Source organism: Aricia agestis, chromosome 19, assembly GCF_905147365.1.
Source record: "Aricia agestis chromosome 19, ilAriAges1.1, whole genome shotgun sequence".
Lineage (NCBI taxonomy): Eukaryota > Metazoa > Arthropoda > Insecta > Lepidoptera > Lycaenidae > Aricia > Aricia agestis.
This window is the reverse complement of record NC_056424.1, coordinates 8872474-8889370: the sequence shown is the minus strand read 5'-3', so window position 1 is coordinate 8889370 and position 16897 is coordinate 8872474. Positions and strand designations below refer to the sequence as shown.

Genomic DNA, 16897 nt, shown 5'->3' with positions numbered 1-16897 from the left:
TTGTAAGGAAATAACTCCGCGTGCGAGCGGGACGGCGCGATTGAAATGTCAGCCTCGACGCGTGCATAATGAGAAATCGACTATCTCCCTCGCTCCTGACGTCTTACAATCGTTTATTGTCATGTTACTGTCTCGTTTCGACGGGTGAGATTGAGATGAAATCGCCAGCAGCGTTCTATCCGTGTCCTCCCGCTATTGCTATATCGGAGCTCGCAGCGTACGCGACGGACGTCGTCGACTGTTATTTTCTTTCGATAATAATTTTATAAACAATCGGTACAATTTTTATTTATCAATTAAAAAGTGACTGTTGGCAGCTCATCTGGTGTTTTCTGTGACTGTACGTGGACTGACAGTTTCAGGATGGTGTTATAGAATTTATTTTGACAAGTGCACGTGTGTTGTGTTGTATTTATATGCGAATGGATTGCTGCCGCGACATACTGCACTTGTGATGCTCTGAAATACTGAACAAGTAAGTGAACAATAATAATTATTATTAAATTAACTATCATAATTAACTAATTTAATAGATTTGTAATTAAATTAACAAGAATGTTTACACTCGTTAAAACAACAGTACCAACAAAGTTAGATTTAACTTTAGCCGTTGACAAGTGTCGTATTAGCGACTTTCAACATGTGGTCCACCATCCAGGATATATTTTGTACCTGCCTCGGTCAGGACGAGAAGGGGCTGACTTTTTGTAAGTTTTAAAAACAAAGAAATCCCAGCGACGACGGGGAGCCCGGCCGTGTTGCGGTGCAGTCACGTTTTTAGATGTTCCCGGGAATTGCCGGTTTTTTATTTGTCACCTCTCGCATATGGACATAAATAACAGTGCATGTAAAGGAACGTATTAATTTGTCAAGAGGAATTTATAAATAAATAAAGGCACTAAACATTTAGTGCCTTTATTTCTTTGGGTAAACAATTTTGAAGCAATTGTTGTACTCCGAGACTTTTATTGATTTCTTAATATTCATTAATTAATGACAGAAAATGTATGAGTTTATGTCTAAATCTTCCTTAAGTTAAAAATTAATAAAGCACAAAGTGTACTATTTTTAACATAGATACTAGAGCTTAAAATTTAAAATTGTAATATAGAAATATTCAATAAATTACAAACGCTATTGTTTTCTAAAAACACGTCTATTAAGTTATGCATATAAATCAGAAGAACATAAAGCGATTCACTGTGAAGTTTATAACGCTATTATGAATAAATAAAAAATAACAATAACGTTAAAACACAAAAATATTATGAGGATTCAGACATATCAATTTAAAGTCCAAATACGGCAAGCTAATTTGTAGCATTTCTTGATTTTAAATATATTTTGTGAGGAGCATCTTGTTTTCTTTTACAGTTATTTTATGTATGATACACTTTTATTGCAGTCTACATTACAGTTACAAATAACGTTAAAAATATAAAAATATATTAATCTAATTCTGTCGCACTGTTTTTGGGATAATAAACGAACAACACTAAAGGCACTAATAGGTAATAATTATAAGACCTATTAATGTTACACACATAACCAAAAGAAATATTTTTGAATTTAAACAACGTCGACGGTGTGACCAATTTAATGATTTTGGACTGCAAACACTCCATGAGCATGACGGCCGGTCAGATCCGGTAGAACTGACGAAGACCATCCTGACAAGATTTTTTAAGCGTTCCCATAGTACCAATCTAATCAATTCGGCCTTCGATCGGTTCGACCGGATGCAATCGGCCTCCTCGTATATCCCCATCAACATGCTTACGTTAAATCCGCATCTTTAGCATGTTTGTACCCCATAAATTTGCCGGTTAGATCCGGTAGAACTGATGAAGACCATCCTGACAAGATTTTTAAGCGTTCCGTAGCACCAGTCTATAATCAAGTCGGCCTTCAATCTGTTCGATCGGATGCAATCGGCCTCCTCGTATATCCCCATTTAGAATCAACATGCTGATGTTGAATCCGCATCTTTAGCATGTTTGTACCCCATAAATTACACGCGGAAATGTCACTACAGCTCAACTGGTACAATTTATTACCAGGATCACCATAAATTTCCTCAAATTGACAAATAATACGCCCGAAGACGGGAAATACACACCTGCTGGAGTAAATTGTGTGGAATCAATCATGTGCCAGGTGAAATGCCGAAAGTGTGAAGAAATTTTTAATGAGCACCAAAAAATGTGCCAATTGGAATCGCCCCTTTTTAGTCACTTATCGGGTAGATCTAAGAAACGGCTTACGTCTATTTTTCATACCCGAAATAACGTATGGCAAAACATCGTTTGTCGGATTAGCTAGGAAAACGACATTTTGGTTAGTCTTTATGCTAAGTACTCACATACGGTTTTGCTCGATAGTTTTACTCCGAATCGAAGGAAATGGCATATTTGACATATTTAATTCCATCGAGCCGGCTCGAAGCGAGCCTTCGAGCTGTCAGGTTTGCGGTATTGCTCGATTTGGAGTAAAACTATCGAGCAAAACCGTATGTGAGTACGTAGCAGTATGCAGCAAAATATTGACATAATATCTTTGCTAGCAGTACGTAATGCCGTTAGGTTCGTCTCCACCTTAACCTTTATCTCCAAACCTTCTAGAATTAAGTGCAAGATTGAATCAAAATCGGGCCATCCGTTTGGATGTCACGATACTAAGAAACACACAGAGACAGAAAGACAAATAGTTAATAGACACGTAAAACTTAAATTATACCTATTTTTGGCCTATTTATGCCTACTTTAATTCCTCTTACGAACCCAATCCAATTGGATAAACTTTATGCTCTCTTTATCTAAAATATTTCTCCAGTCGGGTAAAAGTCTTGCAACAAAAAAATGACCCAGTGGAAGTCATAACGCGCTCACGACCACGTCGCGACCCCGAGCGATCATGATCACGACCTATCGCATTTGTTTGTATCGCGAAATTGATAGCCGTAGACCCATTATGATAGGGCTGTCACAATATTAGGGTTGGCATATTCTTCGAAAAGACCTCTTCTTGATCTATTTTGGACCTAAGTATTCTAAAGGTTGGCTAAAAAGTTTTTATCAATACTTACAAACATATTATAAGTAATGATTTCAAAAATAATAATGAAGGAAAATCAAGCTCTGATAATAATGGTAAGTACAGGATAGAATTAATTTTAAAATACAAAGTAAAGTTAAAAATAAAACTTTTAGAAATCAAATACTTATTGTTACTCTGTTTGACTAACAAAACACAAATAAATCATTGCATTTCTATTTCACAATAAAGAACTACGGCCTAGTCCCTATAATTACATTGGTATCAGCTATCAGCCTATAATAAACACATATAAATATTATTTCAATCGCATAATAAGCGCCTTGTATGAGATTTATGACTTGAAAGTACAGAATTAAGAGATGAGAAGTTCAAAAGTGATATTTAGATCAAAACGATAACAGAAGTAATTGAAATTGTAGAATTGGAAATTGTTATTAAAGCTTCTAACTATAACCATGCTGTTATAATAACATTCTAACCAACAACATCAAATTTAAAATCCTACTTACTTTAACTAGAGGTAATTTGCGTTGAAAAAAGTTATCTTATAAAACTTCTTAAGTTTAGTGTAACATGACAGAGGTTTTAGATTTAATCATGATATCAAAATAAAAGTGATTTATACAGACAACAAACCGATAATTCAGAATAAACAAAAACAATAAAATATTTTAGAGAAACATAAAAATTCCTTTCTCCACTTTGACAGCTGAAGAAGCAATAAAATTAATAAAGTGTTCAATAAAAATAACAGAAATAACACGGCTATAATAAAGGCCGACAGTATTATTATATTATTATTGTTTTACTATGTTACTTGCAGAATTTTCGTTAGCCTACTTTTTGAAATGCTTATTATTATAATCGAAAGAGGTGGCACAGAATTTCATAAAAATATGTTGACCTTTTTCCATGATGTTTTCTACCACGATTGGAATTTAGTTTATGAAAATAGGCTTTCAATTAATTAAGCACACTTAAGTAAACAAGTCAGTAAAGATAAAACTTATTCCAAACCATAAAGTTCCTTTCCGGTAAACTTTGAATCTATTAAAGCCATTAGAACCACCGTCATGACTCATGATCAATAACGTTGAAGTTAAAAATCTGATTCAAGGAATCCATAATATTTCTATTATTGCCTTTATTTGGGTAACTTAAATTTGTACTATTTTGATCATAAACCTACGACAGTATATATTATAAGTCTTTGATTTTGATACTTACAATCTACAAACTCACTTCTTAAACGACTTCCAAAAAGGAGGAGGTTTTATTATGTCCAAAAGAGAGTTATCTATAAATACAGGTTAATAATGTCAGTATCTTTTTCTTGAAGAAAATAAAATAAATTATAGTTCTTATACAAGAAAATTGATTTGTAGAAAATGTTAATTGTTAAAAAACTTGTATTATATCTTAAGTAATACTCTAGTATACTCACTGCTAAATTATAATCTCAATGAGTATACAAATGAGTTGTATATTGTTATCATTAAATGTATATTTGAGTTATTGGGCGCGCTGATATTGTTAAGTGGTTGGGAACTGGTCGTGTCGGGTCAACGGCGGTCACGGCCTTAGATGAAGACATTGGGCGATGGGGATCGCTTAATGGTTTTATTAACCATTAACCATTATCGTGAATTCGGTAATATTGGTAATGAGATATTTTCTTGGATATTGTGATGAAAGCTGTGAAAAGCTGGTGTAAAAAAATTATAGATTGAAGATTGAGTGGTGGTGATGAATGCATTGCTCATGATGAAAACATAGTACTATTAAAAGATCTAAATGTAGTATAACAATAAATTTAAACTTAAAACTAGCTAAAAACAGGGATGATAAAAGTGACGGTTATATTGCAGAATATGAAGAAGTTGTCAATTCTTATGGCATATAATTACTAAATTATATCCTAGTGACTAAACATAAACATATTATGACCAAACAAAACATTCTTTGGAACGAAAAATTTCATTTGCCAATATTTCATGATGAAATAATTCTTCACAATTTTAAGATCCTCTTCATCATTGAAGTAATGAAGTCTCCTTATATATCTATTTTTAAGAACAATATTGTTTTATCTAAGAAAACAAAATATGTCTGAGGCTGATAGTTGTGATGATGGTTCGAAAGTCCCAAGTACCTGTAAGTTATGCAATGATCTATTGTCAGTGGTATGTCACGAAGCGCGCTATCATCAATTACGCGTTGTTAATCTCCGAGGATCATTTGTTTCGATTCGGAATTCCTCGTTTTGTTCTTACGTATGTTGAAAACGTCCGCTTCGGTATAATCAATCGATTCTGTTTTAGTATCTGAATAATTGAAGTTCTTTAGATTATTCTCCGGTACTTTATGATAATAATCCATCCACGTCTCTCTTCAACTCCACACCACGTCAGTCTGGCCCCGTGCTAAGTACTTGAAGGACTTGCGTTACGGGTACCAGTAACCAGATAACGGAAATTATTTAATACTTTTATACTATACATATATTTAAGATTTTTATTATATGATACACATATTTAAAACTCATCCATGACCCAGGAACTTTTAAAACTTTTTGTTCCGTCGGCGGGATTCGAACCCGGGACCCCAAGACCAACTGAGCCACAGAGGTCGTCGGGGTACTTTGTTTTTATAATAAGCTATTTGACCGAGCTTTGCTCGGTATTCGATAAAACACAAATAAAATGACATTTTCTAAAAATGGTTCCTAACTAGATCGATTTATCGCCCACGAAACCCTAAATAAATAAAGAATATACTAAATTTCATGAAAATCGTTGGAGCCGATTCCGAGATTCCAATTATATATTTATATATATACAAGAATTGCTCGTTTAAAGATATAAGATATGAAATCTGTTCGTCTGTATCTTCCTTACACTTCCAATAAGTCCAATGCAATGATATAAAAATAATTACAATTATAATATTATATTTTTGATCATCATGTTGTTATACCTCATGTGATTCTTTTTCAGTGTTTAAATTAAACATTCACCTGGTAATTACAATATTTTGGTGTAAGTGTTTCTTACTAGGCTGCTTTTAAAATCTCTCAAATCTTAATTAATTTCATCCCCAATTCTCTTCAGTATGTTGATGTTATTTACCTCTTATCATCTAAGTCTCGCTGCATCTCAAGATTCCCTTCCACTCCGAAGTCCCTTAAAACAAATTAACAACCTAGTGATAAATCTTGTGGCATTCTATTTTATTATATTTTATAGCCGTATACAAAACACTTGTTAATTATTTCGGTAGCGTCAGCGGTGAGAAAGTTTCACTGAATTTAAGGTTTTATTGCTTCGGTGTCTGTGTGTTGATAAAAACTTGAAACCTTTTAATAGAAGTTGTTTTAAGTAATGTAGCTTTAATTTTCTAAGTGAAAATAATACAGAGCATAGACTAGTAATTCTTGTAAAATGAAAATATATGATTGTTTGTCAATTGTAAATACAGTACTAAAGTGATTCAGTAATCTGGAAATAAACAACAGGGGCAGGACAAAACTGAAATAGTTAGTTTTGTCCTGCCCCTGTTTTTTTCAGCTTTTTTTTTTAACAGAAACTTTCTGGTAACTGAAAATCTTTGTAAAATGAAATAGAATATGATTGTGTGACAATTATTACTGCAGTATCAAATTGTAGAAATTATTTAGAAATAGACAACAAAGGGCAGAACAAAACTGAAATAGTAATTGAACAGAAGCTTTCAGGTAATTGAAGAAGGAAGCCGTGACACGACCATGACACGAGCACATAATATTTGTACACTCAGCTTTGTAATAGAAGCGAAACCAATCTCGGTATAAGAAACCTGTCGACAGAGTCATCTTTAGGGCAGAACTAATTGCTGGAGCTACGGTTAAAAAACTTATTTGTGATCCAATAGATCTGGCGGCAAAAAACGAGCTATAATGGTCATATAATGGTCATTCTGTGTTCTCTTATCGGACGTGTTTTTTCAAGATTGTCGTACGTATCGCACTTCGACTCATTAAATAAAACTGGACGTTTACTTTGATTTATTCGAGCTGAATTGAGATATCCTGCTTGAGTCATTTTATATTTTCGAAGTGTGTTGGAATAAATTTCTCATTAACCCCTTTAGATTTGATTGTCTAGCGATTTATATTTGCTTTTTTTTTTGTTAAATCGTCGATTTATGAAAATGAGCAAAGATTTTTTTCTAATTCTTGTTTAAAATATTTTATACTTAGATATTTCGTAAACGTTGAGTATACATGACGCCTACGGTTCAGGAACTATCCCGGCGCGAAGTATTAATTTGAGAAGAGATGTTGGCACTTCTGTATTGTATGATAAACAATACATCTCAAACGTTCCAAGCAATTATTTTCCATATAGAACACCTGTTTTCTATATATACTCCATACAAAGGAGAGTTATACGAAGACTTGCTAACAAGGGCCTAAAAAAAGCCAACGAGTGCCCGAATTTGTTGAACAATGGGAACACGCTCAGGTAGAATATATTTTCTATTGTAAACTGCTATTAGGACGTGCTATTGAATTTTTCATAATACGAACTGAGTGGAATTTGCGTTCATAGTAATCCAGATAGAAAGGTTCTTGAGAGTTGAGAAATTTAAGCTTGAAGCACCTTTATAACATAAAACTACGCATTGCCGTTGCTCAACAACGGCAATACATAACTGCGTGGGGTAGGTTAGGTTAGTCCTTAAATAAAATACATAATTTGACGCTCAAATGTAAGGGTTAAAAAACATAATGACAAAATAACTGTACCTCCAAAAATTTACTACAAATTGCATTTAACAAGATTCAATCGATAGAAGAAATTTTTCGACGCAAAAACTACGATTACAGAGATTTTTTACGAAATAGATTGAACTTCGATTATGTTCCGAGAATAGGGTTAGGAGTAAAAAATCATATCATCTTAAAGCGCGATCTGATACCGTTTATAAATTAAAATATACGGGGATCCGTCGCTTCGGTTGGTTCAAATTAATGACTATTCTTTCACCGGCCTCTACCTGCCTTGACGAGTCTATTTAGACATCAAAATACACTTTTTTGTCGGTGTATCTGTGAAACTAGTTTTGTGAACACAAAACACACTTTTGTTCGGGCGTCTCGATGATTTTTTCACAATTTGCACCGATTTGGTCGGTTCTGCGAAGCTATTTAGTACCTGTGGAATTGTTAGGGCTGTCAAGTGGGTGTTATTTATGGTGAAATGTGTGATCAAACGGTGTCCAGGATAATTGTCTTCAAAATTGCAGTTCCAACGTTTCCGCTTTCTACGGATACTGTCATTATTTTTTAGATTGCTTTCGAGCAAAAAATGTTCTGGACAAATTAGAACTTTCTTGCTGGTTAAAAATTCAGTGTAAAATGCATCTTCCTAACTATACTTTTGATGGCTTATTTATGAAAATGTGGCTTCAATGATTCTCTTATTTTTTATTGCAAATATTAAATATTCCCTTCTAACTATGATTTCGTCACTAACTTAAGTAACTTTTCTAAAAACTCTGCCTAAAACTAAATATAGTCATAAAATAAAAAGATAATTATCGTTTTGCTATAAAATATAAAATCAAGTTCAATAAACCATTTGCATTTTAATAGCCATCTACAGGAAGTAAGCTTAACGTTTAAAAGCTCAAGTGTGCTTAAAAGCTTAATCTTAAACGGACAGGATGTAAGCTTTTGACGGGCAGATCTTAAACCTGCCCAAAAGATTGATATACTTTAATTTGACGGCATATTTAGCAGTAATTATAACCACTATAAAACCATCTATATACTTTTAAATTGCTTTTATGTAGTACGAAATTGCATTTGACTGCAGAAGGGTTTTTCATATTATTTAAAAGTTTCATTATTTATAATAATATAAATAATATAATAATAACTATAATTATGTAATTGATTATACTGTCGGTTCTTGGTGGAAATTGATGTTAATAAAACATAATTTTTCGTGCACTTTTTCTACTATATTAAGATATTATTAAAACTTTTAACAAATTACACGACCGGGTTCGGTTATATTGAACTAATCAATTCAGGTTGTAATTTATTCAACTTATCTATGAAAGTACATTGTATTTTAATATTGCTTCATTCATATTTAACCCCTACTGAAAAGCCAAAGACTGTAGAACTTATCAATTCTACAATGTAGGAATATTTTACCGTCGGACCTAGGTTAGAATACTGAATACAATTACATACTTTAACAGTCTGTGTATTACATTTTTTTTCCACCAATCTTAGTGTCTAAACACACCATGCCTAAGTTCCACGGCGGAACTTCGGCATGGTGTGTTTTGACACTAAGTTTTGTTACTAATAAAATTTCATGGAATTTTTTCAGTCTACTCGAAAAACTCCAAAACTTGCATCAAACAAACATTAAACACGTTATTACCTGAATTTCCCGTACCTAAGTCAACGTCAAGATAATAATGTCCAAACACTGGTAGCTAGCAAGGCCTCGCTAAACGACGGGGCAAACTGTTATTATCACCCGGGCTTAACGTAATGTGTTTGGATTGTACTATGTACTTAAGGGCCTAGATTAAGGTTCTACGAAGCCCTTTTTAAAGCCTCTCCCACCGTAACCTGTAAGAAATGGGAGAGCACTGATCCTCTTTAAGTTAAGTAAAGATTGTTTAATGTCCCACTAAAGTCTTTTCATTAATTTCTAACTGATCCATAAAGGAGAAGCTTCTTTTCCTGCTGTATATATTATAGAGTATAGACGAATCTGGCCAAAATTTTTTGTTGCTATGAGCTAAACCCCTTTTGAAATTATCTATCTATACTTATAAAATGACATGTCCTGACTGACCGATTCATCATCGCCGAGCAAAAACTGTAAAAGTTACAGCCACGAAATTTGGTGAGTAGGGTTGTTTTATTAAGTAGACACTCACTAAGGAAAGAATTTTGAAAATTTTACCCCGAAGGGGGTGAAATAAGGGTTGAAAGTTTTAATGAAAGTCCGTCATTTCTTGAGTTAGAAACATGAAACTTTATTTTTGGGTTACTGATTAAAAATGAATAGATACGTATTTAAGCGTTTTTGGAAATTCTACCCCCAAGAGGGTGAAATTGGGGTTGAAAGTTTGAATGAAACTCCGTTATTTCTTGAGTTAGAAACATGAAACTTTATTTTTGTGCTAGTGATTAAAAATGAATGAATACGTATTTAAGTGTTTCTGGTAATTCTACCCCCAAGGGGGCGAAATTGGGGTTTCAATGAAAGTCCGTCATTTCTTGAGTTAGAAACATGAAAGTTTATTGACGTTTGCGTTTGACGTTTGCTTAAATAGGGTCCGTTTTTACCCTTTGTATAAGGAACCACAAAAACAAAAAGGAGAAAACTATCCATCTTTGTTATTATACTATGTTAACGCGGATGAAGTCGCGGGCAACAGCTAGTATGAACATAATTTTACTTCAGAATAGCAACATTTCTCATCATTTTCATATTATGCAATTTTGCTACCATTCATGGTTTTTAGGGTTCCGTACCCAAAAGGGTAAAAACGGGACCCTATTACTAAGACTTCGTTGTCTGTTCGTCTGTCTGGGGGGCTCCCATACAAAAAACACAATTTTTAGCCTGTTTTTGCTCTGTATCGGTACGGAACCCTTCGTGCGCGAGTCCGAGTCGCACTTGGCCGATTTTTCACTACTACTTAGGGATAAAGACAAGAAAATTTAAACAAAGAAAGTGCCTTTGGAGCATTTATTTTAAACTAGATCGCTCTATAAAAGTCCTACAGGGCCCTAATAGCTAGTTAATTCTGTACCGAAACCAGTTTTTGTAGGAATGCGAGTGGGCGCGCGTTCGATTCCCGACTGTTTGTACAAGAAATTGGGGTCCGAGGGCTTCGGGCTACGGAACCAAATGATAGGCCATTGATGTAGACATTATGTCATGATTGTGTAATCTCTATATCACGAGCTGGATGCAAGTTTGATAGGTTTTTGATAAAGCAGATAGATGGTAGTGTTAAAATATAATAGTATACCTTTGTACCATCGTCGAAATTGATTCCTAGGCAGATGTTGGGTTACCTACGTAATTTAGTCGCGTTACGTCAAACCCAGCAGAATTCAGATTAATATTGAATTGACATATCCCGACCAAATGCATAGGTCCGCCAACTGCCTATGAATCAATTTCTTTGATGGTACATATGAATTTAAAGGCAAGGATTAGGAACCCTTAAAAGTTTTTTAATTTATCGTTTTAGAATTAAAAAAAAACTGATTTTTAAAAGCTAGTCTTCAAATGATCCTAATTCTGAATTCTGATATAATATTGCGAAAATGATATTACAATGGGTTTTATAGGCTTATCTTTACGGCGTTCGTGATTGGTCAACATTTTGACATTAGCCAATCAAAAGCTCTAGTGAACGGATAAACTCCTGTCAAAACCCTGAAGTAAGAGCATTCTCATTCTCAATTAATTCCATTAAACAGGGAAAGCATTTCTACGAGATTGTTGTATTTGCTCGGAGTTAGTAATTACACGTTCGGGCTTGGCTTAATTATCGGCTTCGTTTCATGGACGCCTTTAGCTTTGAATATGGAACAATGAAAACCGAAGAGTTGATTGTTTTTATTATTTAAGTACAAGAATGAATTATATATAGATGCGTGTTTTGTTTTACGATAAACTCATTTTATGACCATCAGTGATTCCATACTAGGGCCGGTATAAATAGTCAGTACTCAAGATGCATCTCGGTCTTAAGACACGGTTCAGGCTCTGTGATTTGTTGGCTGTCAAAATTTGGACCAATCAAAAGAGCTGCGTCTTGAGACCGGGTCGCATCTTTAATACTGACTATATTATACCGGCCTAAATCACCCGGCCAACTTTGTATCAGTTTCCTCCTAATAAACTGGACTCCTTTAAACATTTCAATACTAAAATTAGCCAAATCGGTTTAGACCTCGAGAAGGGCTAACCCGATTTGTTTTAGCGAGACTAACAAAATTTAAAAATATTTTTTATATAAATTTTAAATACTGTCTTTTTAAGATTAAAAAGAATTTTTCGCTTCTGATCTCATTAGATGCATTTAAAACCAGTAGTTAGGTAGATGGTCTTTTCTCTGAAAGAAGATTTAGAATATTCAAGTGGAATCACCACAATGTTAAATGCTCATAATCCTTTGCCTGTTTGAACAAGTGGTCGGATATCCATTTTGAAGTGTTGACAATGGTAGATTTGTTCAAATTATAACAAAATATATTTTGGGGACGCTCTTTGTATTTTTTTGTTCGCATACTTAAGTACGTACTGTATTCACATTATGTAGTTTAGTTTAAATAAAATGAAATTGATTTTGAATAAAATTGTATGTAATAATAACAATTATAACCATACAATATTACGTTACTTATTAACTTCTGTAATGCTAAGTACTCACATGCGGTTTTGCTCGATAGTTTTACTCCAAATCAAGTAATAATTACTGTGTGGACTGTAAAACTGACAGCTCGAAGCCTCGCATCAAGCCGGCTTGATGGAATGAAATATATCGATTTAGAATAAAACTATCTAGCAATGCTGAATGTGTGGACGAAATCCCGAGCCGCGGGTTTTGCTCGACGTTATTGCTCGATCGAGCAAAACCGTATATGAGTACTTGGCATTACAAATATAATGCAAGAACCTGTAAGAAACCGGCAAGAAACCTAAACATTCTGGCGCGGTTATACTATATCCTATGTATTTCCCGGGGCTCAAAAGTACCTCTAATCTCCAAGAAAAATTTCATCTAAATCATGCCAGCAACTTAAGCGTAAACAGAAGAACAAACTTGGACATTTATAACATTATCATGAATGTTTATAGATGCAAGATAGCTTTTTTAAATGCCAATTAATCTTGCCATTTTAGGATATTCGACAAGAAGTCTTCGAGTAATCACTATGTGTTGCAACTAGCAATACATTCTATTTCAATATATTGTTATAATCAAATTCTGCTGAAGAAAAGGAAATAAAAAAATGCTTCGTAACGGCGCGCGTTGAAGTTTTTTCTATGGCGTAGCGATACGTAGCTGCGTAGGCTTTAACACATTCGTACAAAATCATTAGCCTTACCAATCAAACGAAAACCAACCTTATATCTTTATCTTAGAGTTTACTTTACCTCGATTCATAGAAGTCGCTCTAAATTTATAAGCCTCTAAATATAGGGAGATAGGGGTCAAATTCGTGTAGCAGGTTGACCATATAGGGTGGAATACCAGGAAGGCTTTAAGCGTGTTTGCCGAGCGAGGCCGGGGGGCGAACAGTAGCTTATTGGTATTATGGACTTTGGATCACGTGGATCAATATTGATTTTTCACATTTCACCGTCAACTTACAAATTTAGAGGTTTTCGGGAATGTTACGAAATATTTTGTTTACATCTAGAAATGCTAGTCATCTCTTTTGAAGACCATGATTCTTCTGAAGAATGTTTCTAATAATCTCTGATTATACGGGGACAAAATTTAACACAGATATATAATAATAATAGCTCCCACACCGGTTTCGGTGACGGTGGCCGGTTTCATTGCAACCAGGCCAACTACGCAGGAGTAATTTTATAGTGCACAAGTGTGTGCGCAGTACACAAGAGCACTCTCTATTCCTTTACTCTCATAACCCAGTGGGACGGAAGACCGACACGACCGGCGAGAGATCAGGCGCAGGACCGACTTTTTACATGCCCATCCGACGTATGGATCATCTTACTTGTCAGACAATCAGGTGATCAGCCTGCATTGTCCTAACCAAACTTGGAAATAACATGTTTCCAACGCGGGAATCGAACCCTACGACCTCCGAGTCAAGAGCCGTGCTCTATACCACTAGACCACGGAGACGTTACAACTTACATATATTATATAGAGCACAGATATATAGTAGGTTTATTGACAGACTACTTCTGTACATCACTTTACAAACAAACATACATTTTCATATCCGTTTCACAATGTCAATTGAATCTATCACTACAAAGTTTTTTATTAAGCTCAAAACTTTTACATTCCTCAGCAAAACAAACTACCTCTGGGACATATTTATTCTTTACCTTATCATGCAATGATTGGTAAACACGGGCTGGAATTCAAAACTTTCTTTATAAAGCAGTAATGTAAAGGTTTCTTTTGGTTAACTACTCCTATAAAAGCGTTAGGGTTGTACAATCTCCATCTTTTGGGATTTAAGATTTGACTGTTTTGGACATATAACAACAAGTATGTAGTAAAAATTTGTAACATATGAACTGATCTGCATAATGTGTGTATAAACATTTGTTACTATTCCATCAAATTCAGTTGTATAAATTGTATTATTAGTATTTGTATTCTGCAATAGTTTTATAAATTTAAATACCACAAATAAAAAAAAAAAACAAAAAATATCACGTCATGTCAGTAATTTATGGTGTTTTTTACAAAAGGTTTATAAAATATCGTTGCAAGCGCAGCCCTAGCTGCGCCTGCGCAGTCAAATATTGACGCTGGCAGTAAGCTGCAGCGAGGCGTCACGGCAAACGTCAACACACTGTTCGTCAACGGTCGCCACATTTTTTACCCAAATTGAGATAATTCACTTAAATAAATATTATTTTTTAAAGTAATTAAGAGATAAACACGACTAATTTATTACTTATTTACTTCAGACATACTAGTGACAACAAACGTTGATTAAATTTTTTTTGTATGCTTAATTATTTTCAAAGTATTGAAATATTAAATCTATTGAATTACCTACTCATTAAAAGTTAGTTTCAAAAAATAATATAATATATTTATCATAATAAATTCGATTTATAGACTTCACAAAAAATTGCTCTAAATAGTAAATCAGCAACAATGCCAAACGTTACATATACGAGTATTTACTTAGTAATACAATTCACGTACGAACATAAACATGTTCGCGGCGATTGTTTGTCCAACAAATGGTACAATTGTATACAATCAAGCCAGCATTGATCTGTAATACGCCAGCGGGCGGCGAGCGCACGTACTGAACGTGGTGATACAAATAGTGGTGAGCTTATGTAATAACTTTATCGATGATTTTATATTAAATTATGCTTACATGTTTAAGAGTAGCGAACTAGTAGTATTTATGACTGGTCATATACGTATATTTATAACGACAACAACTATTGACTACTTTAAATTAAGTATGTAGGGTATTTTGGGGGTAAAAATCAATCTAGCTAGTTATCCTATCCCTATTTATATAATATTGTAAGGGATCAATTTACTTTTAGTAGTTAATATTGAGAATAAAAATAGTATTACTGGGAATTCGGTTCAGATGTGTGTACTGTGTGCTCAAAGTTAGAAGCTTTAAGATGTCTCCAAATTTCTTTTGTTACTTGTTTATATTATACAGATCTTAAAGTATTGACAAACTTATGTTTTCCTGTTCTCGTGATCAAGCTTTTGAAAATAATTGCAGCTCATCGATATCGCTATTTACTACAACACTTTTCTGCAGCATATTATTCTTATTATTAAAATTTATGTTACTTTGTACGGTGTACAATTTATAAACCTTTTGTAGAATATTTTAAACGAGGCTGTGTCTTCTGTCACATAATTCACATAAAGTTAAATCTATCATCTGTTACCTTTACAGTTACCCTTTAATATTTAAATTTAGTTATAAATTCAGTAAAACTCAATTATTGAGTGTCAGAAAAGTAAATAGAGCAAGGAAAAGGCGTGTCAGAGAAGATATAAATAACAAAATACTTGTTTCTACGTACGCAATGAATAACTCAAATAATTTAAGTAGAATTAACATGAATATTATAATTATGTAGGCGTTAATGCATATTATGTAGTAACTCTTGACGCACATATTTGTATTACTGTCAATATGACAGCTTACTGTCATTGCTGTCAAAACCGGTGCAATTTTGTCAAAGCCTGTTGTAAGACGGGGATTATAGTTGGATTAAATGCGTTTAAGAGTAAACATACAGATATTGTGACATTTTGGCACGTTTTTTGTAATTTTATGGCAAACGTTTCTCATAATATTATCGAAATGAGCACCTGCTATTGTTGAAAGTACAACTTTTTGTTGAAGTTTGACAGTACTTTAGTCTACAAGTCTTATTTCCCACTAGATGATGCTTACAACTCCGTTATGCCAAAAGTAGTTTATCGCGCGGGAACCGTACATTTTGTGGGGATAAAAGTATCCTATGTCCTTTCCCGGCTCTCAAAGTATCTCGGTACTAAATTTAAGCAAAATCGGTTCATAGGTTAGGGCGTAGTGTTGATCGACAGACACACTTTCGCATTTATAATATGAGTATGGATTCGTGCATTAAAGTCGGTTTTACAGATAGTGCCTGTCTTTACAACAGAACTTATAGCCGCGGGCTTTCAATAAGTAACCTGTTTTATTTGTATGGTATGCAATTATTGTGTTATAATTCACTTGAAGCACTTAATACACTTACAATATAATTTACACGGGAACGAACAATGAGTACTATCATGAGATAAGTCCTACGCTCTCTGCTATAATGGCCTGGGCGGGCACAGAACTGGTAATACGTGACGTATAATACAGTCAGCAGGAACAATCCACGCGTTATGTCCATGTATATTATCATAGACATAGAGCGTGGATTGTTCTTTAAATATTCAACTATATAAAGAGTGGCTGACTGTTTTTGTTTTTGAAACATTTAATTCTGCATTAATGCGTCTTTAATCTAGTTTGGATCTCATCAAACAGAAAAAAAAAAAACAATCTAAATTCATATTTTAA

At 34.0% G+C, this 16897-nt stretch overlaps 1 protein-coding gene across 4 annotated transcripts in view; it reads left to right on the top strand.

Annotated features, from left to right (window-relative positions):
* Window positions 1–217: 217 nt before the first annotated feature.
* LOC121736708 (transcriptional activator cubitus interruptus) overlaps window positions 218–16897 on the top strand; it is a 95502-nt gene continuing 78822 nt past the window's right edge. For all 4 annotated transcript variants that reach the window (XM_042128076.1, XM_042128077.1, XM_042128073.1 and 1 more), the window contains exon 1: window positions 218–475. The gene's annotated coding sequence lies outside the window, so the exon portion shown is untranslated. The remainder of the gene's footprint in view (window positions 476–16897) is intronic.